Below are 16,495 nucleotides of genomic sequence, written 5' to 3'. Positions count from 1 at the left end.
ATAAATTGGAAAAATCAACTTCTTAGATATTGCGTTTCCGGGCTCAGATTCCAGAGCCAAATTGTAGAGCGTCCCAGAGAACGTCTTATTCATCAGCTTTTCTTTTGTTGTGTGCTGCATATTTTCCGCGTTGAGAAGAGACAGTAAAAAAATACAACATCCCACGTGACCATGCACTAGTGCACCACGAGATCAGTGCTCTGAAACGCGAAATTTGTTAACGCAGCCGCGTTTGATGGTGCCGCAAATGAAACAATGAAGTGGGCGCTGGCGGAAAAATTGAAAGTAACACCTGTGACTGACCCCCGGCAGCGGTAAACAGTCCGAAACACTACACAGCGTTCCTAGGCGTCGGTACGGCGTTCTGTCTGTCTGGCGGAGAAAAAAATTGGTGTGGTTGAGCTCTAGTTTAAACCTGGTTGGTTGCGAAAGCTTAGCTTCTCATTCTCATCGTTTTCGCAAGAGTTCTTCTCGTTGTTCCTCTGTTTCCCGGGCCCGTTTTTTCCGATTGGCTTCATTCCGTTTAGCTTGCCTAATCCCAGGTTCTGAACTCGATGCAGCTCGTTTAGCTGCTTCGGCTTCTCGTCGTTTCCGCAGTCGTTCTTCTCGTTGTTCTTCCGTTTCTTGGGCACGTTGTAACCTCTTTCTTGCATTCTTCCTAGCTTGCTTGGGTGTCGCCTTAGAGTTGAACTGTTCAGAAGCAGTAGAGCAACTCTTCGTCGGTGACTCCCATGGCGAGACTCCTCGAGGAGCGCGGCACTAGCCGCGCGACTAGGACGGCGGCGCTGGCATCGAGGCACCCTACGCGCGACCGGCTCCTCCTGGTTGCAGTGGAAAGAGCAAGCTGACGTCACGCGTCGCCATAGCAACGGAGAGGTTGACGTCACACCATCTGTTAGGCGCGGCGGCGGCTCCTCGAGGAGCAGAGGTGTCCACAAACCACGCGACGAGCGGTTAGACCTGGCGCAGTATTGCTTTAGCAATAAAACCAACTGAATCCAAGTTCGGTTTATGGTTTGAGGATTTAACGTCCCAAAGTGACTCAGGCATGAGGGCCGCCGTAGTGAAGGGCTCCGGAAATTTCGACCACCTGGGGGTTCTTTAAAGGGAAACTGCATAGGTTTTAGAAATCAACGAGCTTAAGAGGGTCGAATGCGTGAAACTTGCAGATAAAGCATGCAAAGTCTTTTTGGGCTACCACCTGAAATAGTGAAGTAATCGCCGATTAAAATCCGGACGCCCTTCAAGCTTCTCCGCAGCGCACAACGCCAAGTGGGGGGCGCAAGATGACGTCATCGAAGGTATCGGCACATTTCCAACGCACAAACGCCTGTTTAGAAGGAAAAAAACCAACGCCACCGAAGGCGAACCCCGCCGAGAGTTGTTTGGCAGCGTCTAACGAGTCAGGGCAGGGTGTGGCTAACGACAGCGCTAATTTGAAAGCATACCTTCCGTGACGTCACACTGAGTTTCTCTGCACTCCTCCGGTGCATCGAGGAGAAGCGCAAAGTTGAATCCTCAATTACGTCACTATATTTAGTGCTAGTGTAAAAACACTTGACATGCTTTACCTACAGCCTATGTAGATTTGAATTCTTGAATATCCCGAAATTCTCAAAGAAGTGCTGCAGTTGCTCTTTAACGCGCGCTGGCATCAGTACACGGTCCTCTAAAATTTCGCCTTCGTCGAAATTCGACTGCCGTGGCCGGGATCCAACCCGCGTCTTTCCGGTCAGCAGCCGAGCGCCATAACCACTGAGCCACCGCGGCGGCCTCTCGGAAGCAAAGGCGGGGGAGGGGGTATCTGTTACATCCGGCGTCGTCACTTTGGCGAAAGCGGTTGTTGCGAATCTTTCCTCTCAAAACCTTTCATCCTCTGTCTGCATGTGGCAGCGATTGTGGCTCAGCTCGAGACAGTCGGCACGCCCATGTACTTTCCCTTTCATGCTTCCTACAGTCGCAACAACAACCGGGTCGACTCGGTCGAGTTGTTCGACTGAGCAGTGGAGGCGCCGGGCCGCCTCTAGCGATCCCTACCACAGACAGCGTCACGAAGCCGCGAGAAATAAGTCGCGAAAGCGGGCTCGTCTAGTTCATGAAGCCGATGAAGGACGGGAGGTAAGTACGTTTGGCGAAGCAGCGGCCCACAGACAACAAGAGTATCTCAAGCGGAAAAGCGCAGCGGATGCTGCTAACGTCTCCACGTCGACATCAGCCACTGGTTCGGTTGCCTTTCGCTCGTATAACCTGGTGCATCAACCTGGCTCGTATAACCTGGCTCATCGCAGTATCGCTCTCACATATCTCGATGGACACCTGAACCGCGCCGTAAGGTAGAGAAGGAAGGTGGGAGTGAAAGATGAAAGAGAGAAAGAGGTGCCGTAGTGGAGGACTCCGGAATAATTTCGGCCACCTGGGGATCTTTAACGTGCGCTGACATCGCACGCAGAGCATGAACGCGAGTTCTTTGTAGAACGCCGATGCATGTGCTGAACAGAACACTGGTTGTGTTCGATGCAGCGCAGAGTTGCACACATCCAAAGCTCCCAGCCGGGCCTGGTAATAACAAAAATTTGAAACCAGAACGCTCGGTCGGACAAAGCCAAAGCTCCGGCCGGGCATGGTAATAAAACATTGAAGCCAGCGTTGTCATATCACCGGAGCTATCGCTCGACATTCAGTTCAACAGTGTTGAACCCGTTTTCACTCCCTCGATCCTTCCTCCCTTCCCTCAAGTCGTGGTTGTGGTGTCCGCCGTGTAGTGAGACAGTTTATGCGGCATTCCTTCCCACACACAAAAAGAATAAAACTTTCAGATCACTGCCGCGACCCGCACTGGAGGAATGCGAAAGCATAGACGCCTCCTCGACACTCTTTTCTCCACTATATTGAATTGTTTTATGTCTCTACATATATTCTTGTTCGTTTTTGGTGTGATTTTGACATTTGTGGCAGTTTTGACGTACGACCTCCAATTCGGCTTTAACTAATTGCTCCAACATCAACCAAATTTGCTCCATAATGAAATTTTTCATCCTCTATCTGATACAATCAAACTTTTTTCCATATCTCTTTATAGGACAACAGGAACGTGCGGACAAAATTGCGGACACTTTTGGTGATGCGTACATAGCCATATAACACTTTCGCATTAAAAACTAATACCATCAGCGCGCCCTCTGTTTTTCGCACCGAACGCTGCCGAACGCTACTACCTACAGTGGTCAACGTGACTGTTTCCACCTACACTAATGTAAGAGTTTACTCTGCTGGCGAATAACAACAGTAAACGAAACCAACTTTTTTGTACTTTACTATATCAAACTAGCAGAGGCATCCAAATTCTACAAGGTATTCTAGAGGCACGTGTACTGTGCGATATCAGTGCACATTAAAGAACCCCAGGTGGTCGAAATTTCCAGAGCCCTCCACTATGGCGTCTCTTATAGCCTTAAGTCGCTTTGGGACGTTAAACCCCATAAACCAAACCAAACCAAACCATCTTCAAGATATAATTTTATCCTGTGTTATGCTTCTCGTGTAGGTAACAAGAAAAGCTTTAACAGCCTATTTTTTGTCACTGTGTGGTGGTCGCCGCAAACGTATGTTGCATCTGACTATTGTGGTGTGCACTCGACTTAGAGACTCCCTACCTGCTAACTGGAAAGGCAGCAACGTCACACATTCATTATGAACATGCTCTGTAAAGCATGCTCCAACAATTGCACATGTAAAATGTCTGACGGCAGATATACGACCCTCATGCATGCAGTCAGTTGCATAAATTTTTCCCCCTACTTTGTCTTTTTTTTTTCTCCACTCTCTACACAATCCCTCTTATTTCTGCCAGCCACCATTCAGGTACACAACTTGAATCCAGCAATATCCGCAGCTGGTATTATTCTGTTTGCTTTTTTTTAACTAAACCACTACTGCCACCATCACTATTGCCACATACAGAGTGTAGTAAAGCAAATAAATTATCCTCGAAAAGAGAGGTCAAGTGGAAGGCACGTTGCAACTCCTATTACTGAACTATGCAACTGCTCATAACAGGCAGGATGTGCAAGAGTGAACTGATGAAATTTATTGGTGTCAAAGGCACAAAAACATGACATTAGTACAGCAGCAAAAAAGGAACCCAGCTCCTTGGCTGCAATGTCTTAAAAAACTAAAATCTCTTGAAGAATTTGCTATGAAATAAAACTTTCAGAGGTTTGACAATAAAGACCTGTACAGGAACCTGATTAAACAAAATTGAAACTTGCAAAGTTTCATTGTGAAATAAATGCAGCTACTAGCTTCTGAACAAATAACAGCCCTCAGTAACATTTCACTTCATTAAAATTGCAATAATACTGCAGCTTTAGCAGGCCAGATACTGCGCTAAAATAATGAAATATTTTACAGCAACAGCCACAGAAAGCAAACCTTTATCCTGCCATATCATATCATATACAAAAATGTGAGCTATGTTGTACTTTCTAGAACAATGTAACACAATAACACTCCAAAGAATGCAGCTACACACATTGTAGTTCTCTTGGAAAACAAAACATTGTTTATCACATACACAGAAATTCATTCTGTGGATTCAGGAACAAAATGCAATATTGCCCTGACAAATGCAGCTGCTCACACAGGAGTACTTGCTGACCAACAGGTTATTGGTCCTACAAAAAAGAATGTTAAGAATGTGCGAAAACTTCCATGGAAACATCAGAAACTTACCCACACAACCACTTTTCACAAAATATTCTATGCTCCGGGCCGACCAGGTGTACTATTTCAAGTTACTTCTATGGATTCATAAATACAAACTCTATCCAACTTCCTCAGGTAATTCATCTCGCTACTCAATCCGAAACCCTACACTTAGACTACCAGCTATAAGAACAAACTATGGATGACAAACATTAAACTTTCAAACAATTAAGATGTTGAACAGAACCGATTTCAATGTAGATTTCTACAAAAGATTTCCTGTATTCAAAAAAGAGTGTAAAAATGTTTTGGTTTCAAGCCGTTTTTCCTTTGCTGTGTAAATACATTGTGTGTTTTTGCATGCGTATTATCAACTAGAAAGAAGGAAGTCAGATAGAAAAAAAAATATTTTGTGCTTTCTCTGTTCCAAAGTTCATTATTTTAGCCTTGCTACTACCGTGTTTTTATGCATTTATTTACATTTCATTATCAGATGTGCAAATGTTTTGTTTGATTCACAAGTGCAGTGCCGCTTGCCGAAATGTATTAATTAATATTTTTATTTTTTGTGCTGAATTTGTATTGGGGGGCCGAGGCCCCGTCAGGCGTTGTTACGCCTTTAGCTTCGGCCCCCCCTTAGACACGTTCTAAGAAACAAATAAAGGGAAAAAAAAAAAACAAGCATTGTCTACCACACCAAAATGAAACTCATTTAGTGCTTCCAGGAATCAATGCCATACAATAACTGCTGCTTCAACAATGAGCTAGTAAAAACTGCAAGAAAGAAAAAACAAAATGCGAACAATGAAGCGTCCAAATGATCAAGCAGGTTGCATTCACTAATGTCATGTCATCAGGATAGAGATCACAGCATTATGATACTTCAGGTAAAGCACTGAACAATGTAGTCAGCATAGGCTGCATTCACTAATGTCATGTCATCAGGATAGAGATCACAGCATTATGATACTTCAGGTAAAGCACTGAACAATGTAGTCAGCATAGGCTGCATTCACTAATGTCATGTCATCAGGATAGAGATCACAGCATTATGATACGTCAGGTAAAGCACTGAACAATGTAGTCAGCGTCACGGTTGCAACTAAATGGAAATCAAAAGATGGGCAACATGACACTATCACATTCAAAGTGGCCAAAACCACTAATGACAAGCAGTGCAATAAGAATTCAGCAAATGCATGGCTACTGCACTTGAATGAAAAGCCCAAGAACAAAGAATGAAATATAACTGTGTTATTTCAAAGTGTTCAGTTTCTTGAGATCATGAGTTCAATAGCTGTGATTCGGTGCAGTATGAGGTTGACAAAACTGACATTACACTATTTCACAAAGAGTGAGAAGTTGGTGCATGGAGCACACATTCTGCTCTCTCAAAAAAGAATGAAAATCAACACTGATGCAAAGAAAATCGAAGGCAGTGTTGTGTCACTAGGAACGTGAAGGAATTAAGGCAGCAACACATCTGTGAGGTTCAAGTGCCGCACAATCGCACGCCAGCAGTCCCCATTGAGTTTCTCCACCTGTGTGCCATTTCCGGGATGGCACTTCACAGAGTTCTGAATGACTCCAGTAATTATGAGATAATTGTCCAGCAGGAAATGCTCAGCTGAAGCTAGGGCTAGTAATGCTTCAGCTTCTGTTTTCCCAGTAACTTTAATCAAATGAGCAAGCAGGCATGGCTTTCCGAAAAAAAGCTCAAAAGCTTCTGCATATTGCCTATCTGCCCGAGGCAGGATGACAAATTCAACTGCACAATTTAAAAAGCCCTTGTTCCTTCGCAGTGCTTCAAAGACAGTGAAACTGTTTTTGTCACAATGCAAGTTGCGAGTTAGAGCGAATTCCACGATCCGCTTGTTCTGCCACAGACCTTTGGCAAGCTTCTTCACGAATTCATAATTGAAACACACCAAGGAGGACAGAAAAAACTTAGTCGCCACCTTGTTGTGAGCCAGAAAGTAGCAGACATCTTCTGCTGTTTTGTCCTCCCTGATGATCCTGATGCCAATTATCACCTCAATTATGTTCCTATTACCTGCAAGGGCATGCAGAACATTGTGGACAAAATTTCCACTGTCCTTTTCAATATCTAGGTACAAGCATTTAATGGACCGATTGGCCTTCAGCATTTCACAAAGAAGAGTGCCTCTTTCACCAAGGTTCCCTTCAAAACGCGCTCTGAGAGTATGAACGTGCTTGTTGCAGGCGACTGCATCAACGAGTAGCCGAAGGTCCTTCTCTGGAAGGTGCCGAACATCCGGCAGGCACAGCTCTTTAGGGAGCGCTGAAGGGGATGTCAGCGCGGCCAATAAGCCAGGCACATCAGCCGCAACCCAGGGTAGCAGCTGCACACGGTCATAGCACTCGCTTTGCACCAGCTGCTTCGCCAAAGATTCCCTAGAAAAAATTGCAGGAGAAAATTTTAGGCCTCATATGCTCACCAAGCAGAGTGAAAATTCTTACAGGAGATGGAATTCATTTAGTCTCTCTAAATGCCTTCAGACACCACACATATTGGCCATGTTCAACATAGCACTGATGCCACGCTACATGCCAAGCAAAGGCAGCTGAGACATTCCTTACATCACAGAAATGGGTCGATCCGTTACGCCCTTGTCAAACGGGCATTTGTGATCCTGATCAAAGTAATTGGATCAAACTTCCAGCATTGCTAAAGAGCCCATTTCATTCCTGATCCAATCGAACAACACTCGCCAAGAAGCTAGTTCTAAAAATGAAATTTTTTCAGACTTGATGATGGACTTGCACTACTGCATTTGCTGCATTTGCACAGGAAACATTCTAATGCAAACTAATTTGAGGTCAAACTGCTAGGTTGTGCATGGCTTGAAGATTAAACAAATAAACAGACAGTCACAGGCTGGAACCTTGGAAAATGGTGCATTTTAAAATTAGAAACATTTGCACAAAATGCAGGAGATGATGCTGCTCTGTGTTCACGGTTTTCTGTCCTCTCTTCTCTACTTCTATTCCTGTTTGACAGAAAAACACTGACAAAGTGCATTTGTATTACTTTTCCTTGATCAGAAACTCAACTTGTTAGCTACAACTTTTACTACAGGTGAATACAGGACCTCCTGGCATGCAGCAGGTCAAATGAATCAATCAGGATTGAGTGAAGCCACGTACAAGCACACATGTAAAGCGCACTCACAACATCAATTGGTATCACGCTCAGTCAGAACTGAAAGTGCCCGTAGGACAAAGTGTACTAGTGACTCACTTTGTAAACACAAATAATAATTTGCTAATGGTCGTGTCGGCTTAAGTGCCAAGGCAGCCTCCACAAATACCCTATTTACCCAAATGTAATGTGCTTTTTTTTCACTGATAATAAAAGTGAAACGTCAACCCCCAGTGTTATACCAGTATCATTTTGACATGGGTTCGATCCTCGACACGGCGGTTGAATTTCTATGGAGGTGAAATTCTAGGGGCCCGTGTACTGTGCGATGTCAGTGCATATTAAAGAACCCCAGGTGGTCGAAAGAACCCCAGGTGGTTGAATTTCTATGGAGGTGAAATTCTAGGGGCCCGTGTACTGTGCGATGTCAGTGCACATTAAAGAACCCCAGGTGGTCGAAAGAACCCCAGGTGGTTGAAATTCTATGGAGGTGAAATTCTAGGGGCCCGTGTACTGTGCGATGTCAGTGCACATTAAAGAACCCCAGGTGGTCGAAAGAACCCCAGGTGGTTGAATTTCTATGGAGGTGAAATTCTAGGGGCCCGTGTACTGTGCGATGTCAGTGCACATTAAAGAACCCCAGGTGGTCGAAAGAACCCCAGGTGGTTGAATTTCTATGGAGGTGAAATTCTAGGGGCCCGTGTACTGTGCGATGTCAGTGCACATTAAAGAACCCCAGGTGGTCGAAAGAACCCCAGGTGGTTGAATTTCTATGGAGGTGAAATTCTAGGGGCCCGTGTACTGTGCGATGTCAGTGCACATTAAAGAACCCCAGGTGGTCGAAATTTCTGAAGCCCTTCACCACGGCGTCCCTCATAGCCTGAGTTGCTCTGGGACGTTAAACCCCCATAAACCATAAACCATTTTTTCAGTATCCATGCTGGCAAAATGAAACTTCAAGTTGCAATTGCGGTTATACTACACTCAGCTAAGTATGGTGCTAATTCAGTGAACACAGGTAGTGCACTGATAATCTCAAAGCTTAAAAAGCAAAAATCATGAAAGCCATGTGCATTATTAGAGTATTGTTTGCAGTTTTAGATAAAGAAACAAGTTCGTTACCTTTAATAACAGGTTTGGAACATTATCAAAAGTGCCATCCGAAATCTAACTTTTACAGGTTCGGGCTTTTGTGCACTTTGCCACTTCTCTGAAAAAGCACTTCAAAAACATCAAGGTGCAACAGAAAGCACTTTTTCATCATCTTTACTAGCCACTTTTGTTGCACTTTTTTAAGAAGATGTATCGGCATTAGCTTGCTGAACTACTTTTAATCTTGACCCGAACAACATGTCTCTACATCTTTTGTGACTGCACATCACAAAACACATCAAGAATTACTTTTCAATGAATTTTACATCTTTCAGTAAGGTGAAACCTGTGCCATCCAGTAATATCATTCCTGTTTTAAAATGGCATTTACATGTTTACAATACACTAGTAGTAGCCCAATTATTTCTAACTAAGCATAGTTCATAGGTTGGCATGGCATAACAACAAACTTGCACTGTGAAGAGTAATTTTCCCCAGGACAGATGAGACATGTGCACACATCAGAGCACACTTTGTATGTGTGCATACAATGCTGCCCTTGTATGCATTATGCACTTCACAAAGAAAAATATGTTCACATACCACTTAAGTGTGGCTCTCTGGACATCAAGGACCATGAAAGGTAAAAATACACACTGAGGAAAAAGCAATCACTATGCTGAGTTTCACCAAAGTGCCATAAAAATAGGAGAAATGACGTATTTGAACAGTGCCACTCTGCTGTCTAGCTGCCTTTCACCCTAGCTGCACCACCTTTTGACAGTGATAGCTGTCATTCAGTTGCATACCAATCAGAAAACGAAAGCAAATCTGTAAAACTCTCTATACCTTTCTTTTTTTGAAGCTTTGAAGTCTTTAAATGTCAGCTTCTTTAAGGTCTTGTTCGTGGTGAGAACTTTGCAAAGCGCTGAAATTCCACTCATGGGCAACCGCTCGCCTGAGATGTGAAGGTGCTGCAATGTCGTGTTTACCAGTAGAGCTTCTCCCAACTGCTCCATGCTGGCGGAAGAAATAGCAATATTAGCAAGATACAGATCACGAAGGCTGCAGTTTCTGTGCAGTGCTGTTGTCAAAGCTTGTGCACAGCTTGCGTTAATAGTGCACTCCAAGACCCGCAGTTCCTCCAAGGTAGTGCTGACCTCCATAGCAGCAAACAAAGGTTCAGGTGTGCACCTTTTTTTTGCGATGAACATGGTCAGCACTGTCAATGATGCGTTGACCTTGACAGCGTCAGCTATGGCTGAAACCTGCCTCTTATCTGCAATTGGATAGACGCACAGCTCTTTCAGGGCAGTAGACGATCGCAAAAGTTGCGCCACTGAGACCATGCTAGGGAAGTGCACCATGTCATAGTCCAGGCAAAGCTACAGCGACTCGCATTTGCTGAGGCACTGCAAGGCGTAGTTGACGTTTCTAGGCAGCTTCGCTTCGCTGATCTTTAGTGTCTTGAGGGTGCTCGAATTCTGCCGCAACAGCTTTTCCAATTCAGCTGCAAGCTTAAACGTGATTTTCGGGGTGCTGAGCTTGAGCTTTTCAAGGCCACTGATTGCGTCGATCCCTTCCAGTGAGTAGCAATGGGCAGTGAGGTCATCATCTGTCGAATCAGGTCCTAAATATTCCATCGTGAATTGCAGGCAGCGCATATGGCGAACGGGCCCGCTTTTTGGCTGAGGGTGCAAACGGATCGGAAATGACTCGTAGTAAGTTTTTGGGGAAAACACTCTAAACATGTCGATGCACTTGTGATGCTCAAGGAGCCACGACAGTAGAAATGCAGCTTCGCGGGAAGTAGTTCTTACCGACCTCTCAAAGTCGCCATCAGCATGTCGAATTGACTGCAGATGAAGCTTGCCTGGTTCGGGTTCAACAATCTCGAATGCGAGTCCATGCAACACTTTGTTCCACGCACAAAGTTCCGCGCTCAGCCAACACCGCTGCCCCGGTCCCACCGCAGTGCAATCTCGTTCGAAGTCCAACTGGTCCTTCCAAGCGTCTGTTGTCACTTCAGCGTTATTGTGCACACGAAGGTGGACATCGAAGACAATGCCTGACTCGGGTAACGACCCTGAGGAATCGTCATGCATGCTATTCGACGCTGACATTTTCAACGCTTCTGCAGAACCATTCAGCACTTTGTTGCCACACTGAAGACGCACGTGCGTTTTGTCCACGCACAAATTGAGGTGCTGAAGCAGAAGGCGTGCGCTTAGAGCCGCCGAGAGCGACGAGCAAAGCGGCCAGGTTGCGGAGGCAGAGGAACATTGAACGCGAACGATGTGAATCAAATAGCGGACGCCACACAAAACTTACGACGCACCGCAAACTCGAACTTCAACGACTCAGCAAGCAGCTGAGCTTGCCGTACCTCGAAAGCATCATTGTGCGCCACGGGTTTTAATTTTTTTTTGCTCTCCCTTTTCTCCCACTGAACACTGCCTGGCGCTGCCTCTGCTCAATTTCGGTTTCGGTTCCGTTTTCGTCGTTCGGGCACTTATGTTGTCGGTGTTCTGACTTCGTGCCGGAAACAATACTAATTTAACAGATTCCACCAGCACAAAGCAATGTTTACCATGCACTTACCTGTAATAACACGCAAATATTCTTTTTAAAAAATGCCGATGATTACGTTACTTCTATGCGAAAATTTCAGCGTAGCTCATCAGCTGTTTGAGCGTTTCGATAGACTGAGGCAAAGAATTCAGGCAAGACATGTATGTACAGTTACAGACAACTTATTTTTCACACATATTTCTTCTTCAAGAAACACTCCACTAACAGTTCTTGATTGTCATGTGGAAAGCTTTGTGGTCGGAGAAATAGATGGATATATGCTCGACTTGCTGCACCAATGCCTGGTTCTCAAAGACGAGGTCTATGCAGTATTCCGCGAAGTTGTCACAGCCGTGGGAGGCATTACGAGCGAGAGGAACAGGATGTTCTCCCGCATAAGTGGTAAGAAATTCTTGTTTGTCTTTTATACCTTCATTAAAGTCCTCACCTACAATGCCACCGTGGCAGTTAATGGTTGATCACGAGAGTTCGCTCACCGTTGTCAGCGCTAACACATACAGCCCACATCTCTCTCTCATCCCCCCATGTACCTATAAGCGCGATTCAGGCGTCCATTGACCCAGGGAGCCAGTTATGAGCACTTCCTTTAATTAATATGATCGGAGTGTAAAAAATGGCTGAGGCTTAGGTAAGGTTAAGCCTAGTCAGATGCGAAGCATATTGATGGCTAGGCTTGGTAATACATGGCTTTCCTTGGTTGACGTTCATCCCGCTCTTCATCGGTCTTTGTGGCACGCTGAAGCTTTCGCTTCTCGTTCAAATCAGCCCTGCTTCTATAGTAGGATACAACTTAAAAAAACAGCAGTTGCTAACACTGGGCCGCGCTCCGCGGCGTCTTGTATTACTCCGCTGGCCAATTGCAACTGTAAACGAAATCAGCTTTTTAACGTTTGACTATATCAAACAATGCAAGTATCAAAATTCTAGCGCTCATAATTTTTTTATTTTGATAAGCTTTTTGTTTACGTAACAAGAAGCTTTTAAGCAACGGACTACTTTTTTGTCGTGGAGGAATTCTGTACGCGAAGGCTTAATTTGGGCGGAGCTTCACTGCAGACTTAAGTTGTATCCGACTATAGGCGGCATCCCAACACCTGGCCGCCTCGTAAGTGCCCGGAGAGCGAGGCAAGCTCAGCTTTATACCGCTGCTGTAGCGTCACGTGGTCAGCTGCAGCGCCTCTGATGTGGAGCCTCCACTGCCTCCACCGCCGCGGCCGACCGCGCGAGCCGGCAGCCCATCTCTCCTCTGCTGTGACGTCATGTTGTCACGTGGTCAGCCGCCGCGCCTCTGATGTGGAGCCTCCACCGCCGCGGCCGACCGCGCGAGCCGGCAGCCCATCTCTCCGTCATGTTGTCACGTGGTGTCACGTGGTCACGCTAAAGGTCAATGGTAGCTCCACCGCCGCGCTCGACGGGCTGTAGTGTAGCTCTAGTAATATGCTTCGCATAAAACTTCAACGCCAACGCCAATGAACACAATGAACGCCGACGGCTCAGCGCCGCGTTTCTGGCACATCGTTGTCAATGCCAACTGCATGTCACTGCCGCCACGTAGCTTAAAGCACGATTGAGGCGTCCAGTGTTCCAAGAGGGCAGTTATGCTATAGTGTACTATAGTTATACGCCTGTAAAACGTTGTCAACGTCAACGCCAATGAACACAACACCGACGGTCTGTGGCTTCTGTGCCGCGTTTCTAGCACAACGTTGCCGACGCATGCAGCGCACAGCTGTCACTACCGCCACGTACCTTAAAACACGATAGGTGTCCACTGTTCCAAGAGGGCAATTATGCGCCTTCCCTCCGGTTCAGGTGTCCACCGAGATGTGTGAGACAGATACTGCGCCATTTCCTTCCCTCAAAAACCAATTTATCAATTTCACCCTCTGCTTTCCAAGCTCCCGCTCCATTGTCTTCGCAGCAGCGCGACTAAGGTGTCCACTTCTGGTTACAACGGACGACGGCGACGCCGCGATACGTAGAAACGGGCGCCAAAGAGCTGCGCTCTAAAATGCAAAATAAAACAGCTGACCGAGCCTGCATTGGTGAGAGAAAATAGGATGTCCTCTCGGACTAAGCGCCCGTTGTTTCGGGCTCAGATTTCGAACACAGGATGCATCTGGCGGTCAGTTATGTTTTATATTACGTTTGGGCGGAGTACCTGCCTAATTCTGCCAAAGTTGACCGGAAATGTCCATCGGCGGCGACAGCGAACCAAAACAGCGGGCTTTCGCAGCAATGATGCCGGGAGCGCCGTCACGCGCCCTCCGGACGAATGAGTACACTACCGACCGTTTTAACTCTACGGTTATAATGAACTAGAACGTACACCGTACTGCCGTCACGGCCGGCTAGAGGAACGCATAGAGTTAATGAGGAACAGCGGCGGTATACTCTCTAGCGACGGCGCGTGCTTTGTGCGGCCGCGGTCGGACTGGCAGTGGCGAGGCGGCGCCGCGCCTCGAGTCCAGCCCCGAAAGAGCGCGCGCTCCTATCCAGACCGGCCATGGTGCCGTACAATACCTACTGGACTGTTTTATGGTTTGTGCGTAGGTAGGTAGGTAAAAACTTTATTGATGAACCAAGTAAGGGAAGGAAGTAGGGGAGGTTTGGTTGGCTTGGTTCTTAATCCCGACTGGCGGTCATCAGTGCATGACCTCTGGCGACCTTCCCCGCTCATTCCGCCAGCCTCTTCCGTGAGGCCGGCTCTGAGCTAGAGACCGCGATCTCCGAACCTTCTAGGTATGTGAGGTTCCAGCGAGATGGCAGAGGAGGCGCTGCCCGGGTATAATGCAAGATATGCCGATGAAGGAAACGTTCTGGACTGGAGTTGCCTCCATATAGTCTGTTACATCGTGAGGGTAGTATGGTGTGGTGGCGGATATATGAGCATTTTCACTCTGTAGTGTAGCGCGATTTCATTGTAGGTGATTAGTATTTCCCTCGCGCAATCCCTCTCGGCTGTTTGGCCTGCTCGGTTGACGTACGCTCGAGCATCAGAGTGCGCCTCCTCGCTTCCAGAGTTTCCTGCGTGGGCTGGCACCCGGACTATATAGTTGAATCGGTCTGCGGTCGTGGGGGCTTGACTGGAGAATGTTGTAGGTGGCAGAATAGATCTGTCCCTTTGCGAAATTCCTGATTGCGGTTTTGGAGTAGCTCATTATGAGCGTTGCAGTGGAAGATGCTATGGTCAGTGCTATGGCCGCCCCTTAGGCTTGTTTATGTTTGAGGTCGTGTGACACCACGCTTAGGGCGTAGGCTGGGTTGCATGTATATTCTACCGCGTCTACGTACTGGGTCTTCGTTGTCAGGGTGTTTTTATACGACGAGGGTGGAAGTACGGGAGAGTTGGTTGTTCAGTGCAGCATGGTCACAGCGCGAAAACGACATCACGAAAGGGAGAACAGGACACACACAGCGCTGTATGTGTCCTGTTCTCCCTTTAGTGATGTCGTTTTCGCGCTGTGACCGCCTAATATTTTTATACAAGGCTTTGGCGCGTGCTTCGCGTCTTTCCCGGTTGTGGGTATGGGGTACGTTCTTCGGTAGTGGGTGGACGATTAGGTTTTCCTTGATTTGTTTATGAATATTGTGGGTATTGTCCGGAGGGGTGTTCGTTGGTTGAATGTTTAATGCGGCTAGAATGTGTCTGTCCGTGTTTGTGGAGGATAGTCTGTCCAACTGTGCACTGCGGTGGGCTTCAGTCAGTGCTTGTAGAGTCGCTTTGGGATGTTAAACTCCCATAAGACAAACCATAAACCAAACCAGCAGTTATATATTACCGTTTTTTCGGGCCTCACATGACCTAAAGGTTAGCTACACGTCCCAACCATCGCTCGGTTCATGAAACCGAAACAGCATGACAGAAGAAATTTAATATATTTAGCTGTCGTAGGCGAATACCAATGGCTGCTCCATGTGTACCAATATATGACGCATCGTTTGAAAGAAGAAAACACGCAAGTTGGTAGCAGAGACTGACGCTGTTTTATGGTATCGAGAAGAACTGAGTGCATAAGGAGTATTTTAATGTCGAATGAATGGTTGCGAGCGTAAAGACGACTATAGAGAACGCAGAAGAAAACCTGCGTAATTACTTTTCCCAGCCTTAGTTCTCATTTGGCGGTTAAGTTTTGCATCGACTGCATCGAGCTATAAGTTTGAGCTAGATACAAGCCCCTCATAGCCCAAGTACCACTGGTATTATTAATGTAGGAATCCAATAAAAATCTATTTTGCGGCGTCCTCGGTTTTTCTGTCCTGGGACTAAGTCCAAGCTGACCTGCACTAAAGTGCACCAATGTCTTTTAAGCGCAGGCCGGACACATAAAATGCGTAAAAAAAAATCTCTGCCTCTCCCGTAAACGAGAGTAGAGTAAGCATGAAATGTTTACGGGCCTAATGTCATCTCGGTGGACACCCGAACCGCACCGTACAGGAAGGGAGGAACGCCACCACCCGTTCAGCGCGATGCCTTGCCATTTGAACGCAAGGTTTTTTGAGGAAAGGAAATGGCGCAGTAATTCTCTGCCATCTCGGTGGACACCCGAACCGCGCCGTAAAGGAAGGGAGGAACGCCACCACCCGTTCGGCGCGATGCCTTGCTCTTTGAACGCAGCGCTTCTCCCCCGGATCACGTACGACAACGAAGTGCAACATGGCATTTATGTGCTTTTTGCACGCGCTATTAGAAATCGGAAATTATAATTCCGTGCATTATCAAACCCACAGCTCCACTGATATCTTGATAAACATTGAGAAGGCACTGGCAGCAGTTATTTTTTGTCTCGTTTGGCTTGCATGCCGGTCGCGTAGGAGGGCCTAGAGAGTCTCGTTAAATCTCGCTAAGTCTCGTACGGTGCCCGGATGTTCTCGTTTCAGAGCCCGGATGACTGGAATTCAGTGCCCGGATGACTGGAATTCAGTGCCTGGATGACTGGATTT

At 46.5% G+C, this 16,495-nt stretch overlaps 1 pseudogene across 1 annotated transcript; it reads right to left on the bottom strand.

Annotated features, from left to right (window-relative positions):
* Nucleotides 1–4,064: 4,064 nt before the first annotated feature.
* On the bottom strand, nt 4,065–11,390 carry LOC149340696 (uncharacterized; annotated as a pseudogene). Its single transcript, XR_016283642.1, has 2 exons — nt 9,809–11,390; nt 4,065–7,119 (listed from the first exon to the last, which is right to left on the bottom strand). The product of XR_016283642.1 is annotated as an uncharacterized LOC149340696 (transcript).
* Nucleotides 11,391–16,495: the final 5,105 nt, after the last annotated feature.

This window comes from Amblyomma mixtum, chromosome 6 (assembly GCF_055824585.1).
Source record: "Amblyomma mixtum isolate Tamu chromosome 6, ASM5582458v1, whole genome shotgun sequence".
Taxonomy (NCBI): domain Eukaryota; kingdom Metazoa; phylum Arthropoda; class Arachnida; order Ixodida; family Ixodidae; genus Amblyomma; species Amblyomma mixtum.
The sequence above is the reverse complement of the archived record's forward strand: the minus strand, read 5'-3'. Positions and strand labels throughout refer to the sequence as shown.